The following is a 10265-nucleotide window of genomic DNA, read 5'->3' on the forward strand; positions in this document are numbered from 1 at the left end:
TGCACTTTAACTTAAAGGTCTCACGCTCTCAAGCAAAAATCAATGAGAATTTTGCCACTTACTTCTTAAAAACCAAAGCTAACTACAAGTGCTTTATAGTGCTAAAATGTGCATGTTGAGGGCTACAGAAAACAACAAGTCAGTTAGAGCGGTAAAATTTAAGCCCAAGGCGTTGTTACACTTCACAGTTGATTCTGTCTAAAAAATTGATGAGACTTTTTATAAGCAGGCTGAATCTATGTGCCTGGATTTTAACCTTTATCCAAGAATCCCAAGGAGGGATTGCAAATCAGGAATACACAAAGAGTATAGAATATATATTAGAGGGGAATTTACTAGAAAAAAGTGTAAAACGGCCATTTTGTTGTACTGTTTCCATACTGCAGGTGTACTTCACATATTTGCGCTATATAACCTTTTGGGCCCTGGAACATAATTTTATAGAAAATCTAAAATTAATATTAAAAGAAAACCAAATTATAAAATAGGCTGGTTTCATAATTGACCAATGATCATTTCATATAGACTCTATGCCTTTCACTTTGCAAACGATGATTTTCCATTATAACTATAAATCAAATGATGTTTTTTATTCACCTAATTCATTATGAAGTTGATTTAACAGCTTTAAAAAATTCGAAATTGAATCGGATAGTCTAGGGAACATACTGTATTAACTATTAATGTACTCTACTGCATATCATCTGTGAACATTTACATGGTTTGTACACTTTGAACTCCCTTTCAGGCTGAAAGGGACTGACAAGATTCATACCGAAGGATTGTCTAAATTCCACTCTTATATATATTCTATTCTCTTTAGGAATACATCAATACTTTATTTCGTTTTCCCAATAATAATGCTTTTGAAAAAAGGTTTTATGATTGAAAACAATCTAACGTGTGGAAAAATATGTTACAAATGGCAAATACAGTTTAACTCAGAACTTCGGAGGATTCAACAGATTTTATAAAATGTCGTCTTCTTAACCAACTGAATTTTTCACATTTAGTCTTTTAATTGAATAGTTGCATTGAGCTTTTTTAAACTGTTTCCGCATATTTAAAAGCTATTTATTTATTTTTACAATTACTGAGATTTAAGTATCTCCGAAGTTCTTGGTTAAAAACTTAAACTGTATAAAAATTATAATTTTGAAAATGATTCGTTGATATGGCTGATATAGTTGATATAGTTGATATAGTTGATATAGTTGATATGGCTGATGGTTCTGCCTGACATTTTGGTTTAAACTGTCAAACATTTAAATGAATTGACGGAGGGGAACTTAACTTTAAATATTCATAATTTCTTCTTTCAAATTATAAATATATAATTCCTATAAGAGTGGCAGGAAGAACACTGAGTCTGACAGCCTAGTTATTATTTATTTGTAAATAAATTTGCGATGTATATACTTTAAAATGCACTTTGACCGTCCAAATTTAAGAACTTTGTTTGCATTGATGGATTCCCAAAAATTATTTAATTGACATTTTACCTTGGCAAATTTTTTAAATTCTGACCAGACTTAAAATAATCACTTAAAATTTGAGCCCGATTGGTTCAGCAGTTGCGTAGTATATTGAAAGATAGACTTCAAATTTCCGATAAGATAAGCATTATGCCACGACAGACCAAAATCCTCTTGCAAAATTTAATAAGAACCACTAAATTTATTTTAGCGAAAAGGCAAAATTTTATTTTTTATTTTTTTGCAAACATTTGTTTGTACAAATAATTAAATCTTAGGCACCACAATAAAAGATAAAATTTGGACCGACATATTCAATAGAAGTCAAATCCACTAAGAAATATTCAATGTAAACTCAGGTTCATTTGAAATACCGTACTTACCAAATGTATCATCTCTTTCCTGTGAGATTATTGTTTACATATAACAAAGTACAAACTATAACGGGAATTACCACACAGAATGAGATCTGAATTTTATGAAACCCCATGCAGCGGCCTAAAGGTTAAATTGTAACAAAAAATATTGAATAAAATACTTCGTGGGAAATTTCTATTTATTTACGGTCAGGAATATAAATGGGAAGGAAGATTAGGAATATTAATAGGAAGGAAGGTTAGGAATATTAATGGGAAGGAAGATTAGGAATATTAATGGGAAGAAAGATTAGGAATATTAATGGGAAGGAAGATTAGGAATATTAATGGGAAGGAAGATTAGGAATATTAATGGGAAGGAAGATTAGGAATATTATTTGGAAGGAAGATTAGGAATATTAATGGTAAGGAAGATTAGGAATATTAATGGGAAGGAAGGTTAGGAATATTATTTGGAAGGAAGATTAGGAATATTGACGGGAAGAAAGATTAGGACTATTATATGGGAGGTTAGGAATATTATTGGGAAGGAAGATTAGGAATATTAATGGGAAGGAAGGTCAGGAATATTAATGGGAAGGAAGGTCAGGAATATTAATGGGTAGGAAGGTCAGGAATATTAATGGGTAGGAAGGTTAGGAATATTGATGGGAAGGAAGGTTAGGAATATTAACGGGAAGGAGGATTAGGAATATTAATGGGAAAGAAGGCTAGGAATATTAATGGGAGGAATAATAATGGGAAGGAAGGTTAGGAATATTAATGGGGAGGAAGTTTTGGAATATCAATGGGAAGGAAGGTAATAAATATTTATGGGAAGGAGTGAGATAACGGGAAATTAAAGGTGAAAGAAATGGGATTCCCCTTTCTATTAAACACTCCCTTGTGGAAGATGAGGACCCAGCATGACGCTGGTTCTTGGAACAGATTATCTTTTAAATATACTGAGACGTGTAAATGTCAACTGTGCTCCACCCCACTCCACACCAAACTCAGTTACAGGGTATTTCATAAAAAGTGCACTGTAATCAACACAAAACTAGTTAATATATTGATTACGAGTTTGATAATTCAGGGGAATTAGTACCAAAACTAACACTTGGCCCATTTATAACTGCACTGAGCGTTAGAATTGAGTCTTGTGTTATAGTTGAAACTAATGTCCCTTGGAATTGGGACATTTGATATTCTAGTTTTCTAGTTTTCTAGTTTTCTAGTTTTCTCAGTCTTCTATTTTCTTTTCGTTTTTAATTAAAAAGATACAACGACAAACAAGAGATTTTAAGCAAAATCGATCGTTTTGTCTTTAAAACGATCGCTTCGTCTTAAAAACAATAGTTTTACTTTAAAAACTGGTTTTGTTGTTGTTGGATTTTCAGCATCAGCTGCATCTTAAAAAATTGTTAATCTTTTAACTGTCTTCTTTTGTGCAACACACTGTAAGAAATGAAAGATTTTAAATAAAAAGAGTTTTTTTTTGTGAATGAATTAAAAATCTTTATCCTAATAGTTAGGAATTGTAGATATCGAATGAGTTGGTGGTGAGCCCCTCAAACTTTCTTTCTCAACTTTCCTTAAAAGAAAAAAGTTTTTACAATCTTGAATCTTCTTTATACAATACCTTGGCAACCTTAGTTCTACCAGGAAAACTGAAGGTACTCACGAAAAAAAGTGAAAGAAAAGTAAAATGTTACAAATAAAAAGCATGCTAAAGGAAACCAAGAAAATAATTAAACTGATCCCAAAAAAATATAAAGTATGATTGCTGAATTATGGAAGCTACCGCAAGAATCAACGTATTGAATCAATCAGATTTATTTTTCAATACGAGTAGTAAAATCGTTTGGGATAATATCATTGGCCAATGTCCAAAGAAAAGTTTTCTCAATGTATTAGAACTTTTATACAGTGAAACCCTTAATAAGGAATACATCGAAAGAATTTATCAAATGTCGTCTTGACAATTTTTCAATGAGTTTTTTACTATATTACGTAAATTTCAGTATTTGCGAAAATAAATAAATAGCCATGAATATGCAGGAACAGTTTTAAAGAGTTCCATATAATTATTTAATTAAAAAACTAAATATCTGCAACATTCCATTATCAGAAAATGAAGAATACGACATTTGATGAATTCTTTCGATGTATTCGTTATTGAGGGTTTCTTTGTAGAAAATCATATTTTAAACCAAAAAGTTAAAAAACCCTTAGATGTCAAAAAGATGCCTATCCATTAATTCCAATTTACCTGTATAACTATATGTACACTTTAAATATGGATATTTTACCATATGTATCCACGCTGAAATAAATAAACTCTGTTTATCTGTTTTGATGGCTGTCCGATAATAACTCAGAAACCCCATGACCAATTTGGCTCAAATTTAGATTAGAGAACTTGGTGTAAAGAACCAAAGTAATGTTCTTTAGCTCGGATTAAGTTACGTGAGTTGACTTTTATAGGGAAACTTAAACTCCAAGCAAAGCTGGGTTTCCAAGCTGGTATTTAATATATATCATTATTAAATATACTGGGTTACCCGTAAAGGATGAGACTTCAGAGATGATTGTACGGAATTTTTGCTGTCTGTTTCGGCATATATATGATTCCCTGCAACTTCTAAACTTAATTTACAGAGTTTTGGGTCGTCTTTACAGTCTCATTCTTCGTGGGTAACCCTGTATACATATATACCTGGTTTGAGAACACCCAATATATGTATATTCATTAATTTTCTTTCTTCCATTATTTCTTTAACTAATGATGGTACTCAGTTTTCTTCCACTTCAGCTGCAAGGAGAAGAACACGTTTTACTCCTGAAATGCCGTGGGGGGGGGGGGGGGGGGCAAAAAAGGCCAAATTAGGTCTTAAAGTTGCATTGAATTCTCAGAGGCCTGCTATGAAAAGTTGCATCGATTTTGAAGACAGATTCGACTTTAAAGTGTCCCTAAGCCTTGGGCTTCGAATTTACAGCTATCTCACTTATCCTTTTTTACATTTTAGCTTCATTTTTTAATTAAAAATTTTCAAAATTCTCATAGAGAGCTTTCAACCTTTCAATCACAGTGAAGCTAATGTTAATTTTCATTGATCCATTCGGCCAAGTTTTAGATTTCTTATTTGTCTCTCTGGATGTCTGTTTGTATCCAATAAACGTCAAAACTGCAGAACCGATGAGGCCCAATTTTTTTGTGGGACCTCACTTGACCACAGAGAGGGGTTATGGATGATTGAATTTTAAAAAATTCGCCTCTAACAAAATACGATTTTTGAAAATTTTGAAAATCAACGAAATTTTTTTTTAAAATCAACGAAATGTTTGTTTTACAATGTATACAAGGAGACAATGTTTACAATTGAAAAAGAAGAGGGGCGCGAAGCGCCCTGCAAGCTTAGTTTTCTAAAAATGAGAGCAGTAGTAATGCACAACAAAGATAGCAGAAGGGAGGGAGGATGGCCCAGATGGGGGTAAGCTTAAGAATTTGGTGTAAATGTCTAAGGCGCTTTTGTTCAATGATCCATGATGCATCAGCTTACAATTTTAACCGTTTTCTCTAAGCAGTATCGAAAATAAAGAAAAGTTAGTAAATTCTCGCCAAGAACAATGTGATGGAGGGAAACATAAAATGAATTGGATTTCAGATTAAAGGTTGAAACTTAATCCCATTTCCACAGATTAATGCTTTATCTACAACAAAACACATGAAGACCAAAACTTGACATAAATGTCTAGAAATTATAAAACAAAAAAAAGTTATGTCCTGAAATAATAAATTGAAAGATTTTTTGTTTTTGTTTTAATGTATTGATACTATTAATTTATTTTGGATGCGTGAGGGACTTCTTTCAGTTTAAACTTTATAAGTGATCATTATCTAAACATTTAAACATCTAAACATCTCCTCCATTGTTTCTTAACATCTAAACATCTCCTCCATTGTTTCTAAACATCTAAACATCTCCTCCATTGTTTCTAAACATCTAAACATCTCCTCCATTCTTTCTAAACATCTAAACATCTCCTCCATTGTTTCTAAACATCTCCTCCATTGTTTCTAAACATCTAAACATCTCCTTCATTGTTTCTAAACATCTAAACATCTCCTCCATTGTTTCTAAACATCTCCTCCATTGTTTCTAAACATCTAAACATCTCCTCCATTGTTTCTAAACATCTAAACATCTAAACATCTCCTCCATTGTTTCTAAACATCTAAACATCTCCTCCATTGTTTCTAAACATCTAAACATCTCCTCCATTGTGTCTAAACATCTAAACATATCCGCCATTGCTTATAAACATTTAAACATCTCCTCCATTGTTTCTAAACATCTAAACATCTCCTCCATTGTTTCTAAACATCTAAACATATCCTTCATTGTTTCTAAACATCTAATTATCTCCTCCATTGTTTCTTAACATCTAAACATCTCCTCCATTGTTTCTAATCATCTAAACATCTAAACATCTCCTCCATTGTTTCTAAACATCTAAACATCTCCTCCATTGTTTCTTAACATCTAAACATATCCTCCATTGTTTCTTAACATCTAAACATCTCCTCCATTGTTTCTAAACATCTAAACATCTCCTCCATTGTTTCTTAACATCTAAACATCTCCTCCATTGTTTCTTAACATCTAAACATCTCCTCCATTGTTTCTTAACAACTAAACATCTCCTCCATTGTTTCTAAACATCTAAACATATCCTATCCTCCATTGTTTCTTAACATCTAAACATCTCCTTCATTGTTTCTAAACATCTAAACATCTCCTCCATTGTTTCTTAACATCTAAACATCTCCTCCATTGTTTCTAAACATCTAAACATCTCCTTCATTGTTTCTAAACATCTAAACATGTCCGCCATTGTTTCTAAATTAACAACTCGTAAGTCACTGTATAGAGAAACCACAATTGAAAAGAATTATGTTCAAACAGTTTCAACTAAATTAAATCAATTAAATCTAATTGAGTCAATTCAAATTAAGTTTTTATTGAAACTTCTAAACAAAAAAATGGTAACATATTTTTTAATTTCGCTTCTGTTTACAAACAAGACAGGAGGGGAATATCAAATTTATCCGACATAACTAGTACTCCTCTGTGACCTCGTAGCTCCTTTAATTTTATTTTACGTACACGTACGAGAATAGATAATTTATTCGGTTAGATATTACAAATTCAAAACATTATTTATCTGTACGCAATAGTTATTAATTAAGAGGAGTTGTTACAAGCATATAAGATGTTAATCTTATATTCAATATACTTTAGTTTGACGTAGAGGTAAAATAACATATCATGACGTAATTTAGATTGAATTACATCGTGTACCTCAAACTTAAAGTCTTTTAATGGCTGTTTGTCCAATAAAAGAGTTTACAGTTGCATTACTCAGAATTATGGGAGCAATTCCCTCAGTTTAAAAATGTCTATCCAGGAAGCAGCTTTTAGCCGAGTGCTAGACGGCTTTTAAAAATCCACGGTCTTTGCCTGCACGACACTTTACCTAGAATATAATCTTAAATCCATTAAAAGTTCTCTGATGGGTTACATGTTAAAGAAAACAACTGTGTGAAATTAAACTTTCAATTTAAAATAATTACCAAACATTAACAACAAAAAAAAAAGGAAATTAGACTTATTAAAAACCTGTATAGAAAATGTGTACTAAATACAATTTAAGATTCTAAAATTTACACAAAAAGCAATTGAGTATTTGCCACAAACTCTGATTTTCGATTCCCTATATCTTTGCAACACAGATGTCCCCTTTGATATTTTAAACTATAAATTCTGTTAGATTTCTATTTAAAGATTGCAAAGATGTAGGGATCAGAAAATTTGAATTTGTGGCATATAACCAAAAAAACTCTAGAAATGTTTACATACAGAGCGTCCCATATCAAATTAGATTATCTCCGATCTTTAACACTTAAATACGCACATAATATTCGAAAAATCTAGCATTTTCTGCAAAAAAAAAATTATATTAGCCTTATTAAATTTTTCAAAATGATTCATTCTTCTTAAATTTTCTGATTTGTCCCCCAAATCGTAATTTAGACCCATTGACGCGGTCTAATTTGATGTGGGACACCCTGTATGTTTATATCGTATACAATGTTAAAACTAACTTATTTAATCATAATCAACCAATCACAAATTAATCTAAAACCTTGTTTTTTTCTATTTTTAAGGAAAATGGTTAACTCGTCTTTTGTGTGGAGCCGATTGCTTCTTTAGAAGTCTGTTAATTTGAGTTTACTAAAAACGTATGCACTAAAAAATCGGACAACAAATTGCCTTGACAAAACCCCCCCCCCCCCATCAGCTGAATCTTAAAAACTATATTTATAGAAAATGTTCTATATATTCTGTCTTCGGATAGAATTTCTTCTTCAAGAATACTAAATAGGAGAAATTCATCAATCCAATCAGGAAAATGGTACACTGCAAACTTTACACAGAAGAAGGTAAAATTACCAGTATAGCTTTGTGACCTTATTGCTTCTCTAGCGTAATTGATTTTAAGCAGTGCGTATAAGCGAACATGTGTAACCGACAAAAGAATTGAGCCTTTGCCACTAACTCATATTTTTGCAACACAATGTCGTAGACCTTAGATATTTCAAACTATTAATTAAATTAGAACGCATAATTTAAGTTTAAAATATGAATGGTTTATACCATCAGATTGCTAAGATATAGGGATTAAAATTTTTAAATGGGGCAATGTCTTAATTCCTTTAATATCTTTCATATTGGAAAATTCAAAACATGTTTGTTCTTCTCAATAGCTCTTCAATTGAAGAGTTATGAATATGATTGAAAACAAATAAGAAAAATTACCAAACTAAATTTTAAAAGGGTTTATAAAATAATTTTGATTTAAAGATATATATTTCCTGATTTCCAAATCAGAATTTTTAAATTTTTAATTCACTTCAAGATATTAAGAAGTTTCTTGTCAAACCCATATTTTATCAGTGATGGGGAAAAGAGATTCAAATTATAAAGCTTTTGATAACAAATTGAGTTATGGCTTTAAAATTGGACTTCGGTCTTTTTTCAAATCTTAAATGAGTTTCATCTTATTTATAAATCACACAGTTTTTAAAATTCTGATGAGATTTGATAATAACAGCGCACACCTCTGCCCCTTTCGTAAAAGTAAATTAAACCTATATGAAGCATAAAGTCTGACCGCGTCAACCTTGTTGCACCGGCTAGTCCTGTCCATAGAGCTGTACAGTACTAACTGGGACCCAGCACGGAAATTCAAATGTACTACGGCTGCCCGTAACAGTACGTAAAAATAAGCTAGGGGGCTTATCAGAAATTAAATGTCAGTTATAAAAATCTAAGAAGTTATCTTAGATTTATTGGTTATTTTTTTAATGAATCAGAGAAAAATGCTCAAAAGTTACTATAAAATAAAAGAACGTTACATAAAATTATCGAAAAAAATTGTAATCCATTTAAATAAAAAAAATCTATCAGACTAAAATCTAAACAATTCAACGATTTTTTCAAAGAAGAAGCGTCTAAAAAAATTTACGATTAAATTCAGAAAACAGGTTTATTTTTATTTACATTTTAAAACAAGATTGCTACAAATATAACATAGATCATGCCATGGGAAATCAGTCTATATACAACCCTGACATGCTGGGAATCAGTCTATTGAACAACCATAACATGACGATATTTCGTCTCCGTAACACTTGTAACAAACTAATCTGCAAAAAACATGGTTTCTCTGAGTTTATGATTGCGGGAATGTTTCTTTGATTTTCTCCTGAGTTTGACCGCATCTGAATCCTGAAATAAGCAGTCTATATACTTTGCTTGTCTGTCTGTCTGTCTGTCAATCTGTCAATCTGTTTGTTTGTTTGTATCCAATAAACGTCAAAACGGATGAACCGATCGTGACCAGATTTCTGTGACCCCCGGAAAGGTTTATGGTTGATCAAATTTTCAAAAATTTGCCTATAAAATTTTTTTGATAATCCACGAAATGTTTGTTTCTGTAAATCCGGGGAAGGTTTATGGATGATCGAATTTTTGAAAATTTTGAAAATCCACGTTTTTGATAAAATCCTCGAAATTTTCGTTTGCTTTCGTTTTACAATGTATACAATTGAACAAGAAGATGGACTTGCTAAAAGCCTAGTGTTATTTTCGAAAATTATGTTTTAAAATTTTTATTTATGATTAATCAGTAATTACCCTGCTATCTATCTGATCCAGAGAGCTCGGCACATCAGAGTCCAGCAGTTGGAACACTTTACTCTGAATATATTATTATTATTATTATTATTGTTATTATTATTATTATTATTATTATTACTATTATTATTATCATTATCATTATTATTAATATTCTCATTTTTGTTCTT

At 31.2% G+C, this 10265-nt stretch overlaps 1 long non-coding RNA gene across 1 annotated transcript; it reads right to left on the minus strand.

Annotated features, from left to right (window-relative positions):
• Positions 1-9431: 9431 nt before the first annotated feature.
• Positions 9432-10173, minus strand: LOC111702889 (uncharacterized). Its single transcript, XR_002765516.1, has 2 exons — positions 10096-10173; positions 9432-9687 (listed from the first exon to the last, which is right to left on the minus strand). It is a non-coding gene; the product is annotated as an uncharacterized LOC111702889 (long non-coding RNA).
• Between the last annotated feature and the right edge of the window lie 92 nt (positions 10174-10265).

The sequence above is a fragment of the Eurytemora carolleeae genome, unplaced genomic scaffold, assembly GCF_000591075.1.
Source record: "Eurytemora carolleeae unplaced genomic scaffold, Eaff_2.0 scaffold313, whole genome shotgun sequence".
Taxonomy (NCBI): Eukaryota; Metazoa; Arthropoda; class Copepoda; order Calanoida; family Temoridae; genus Eurytemora; species Eurytemora carolleeae.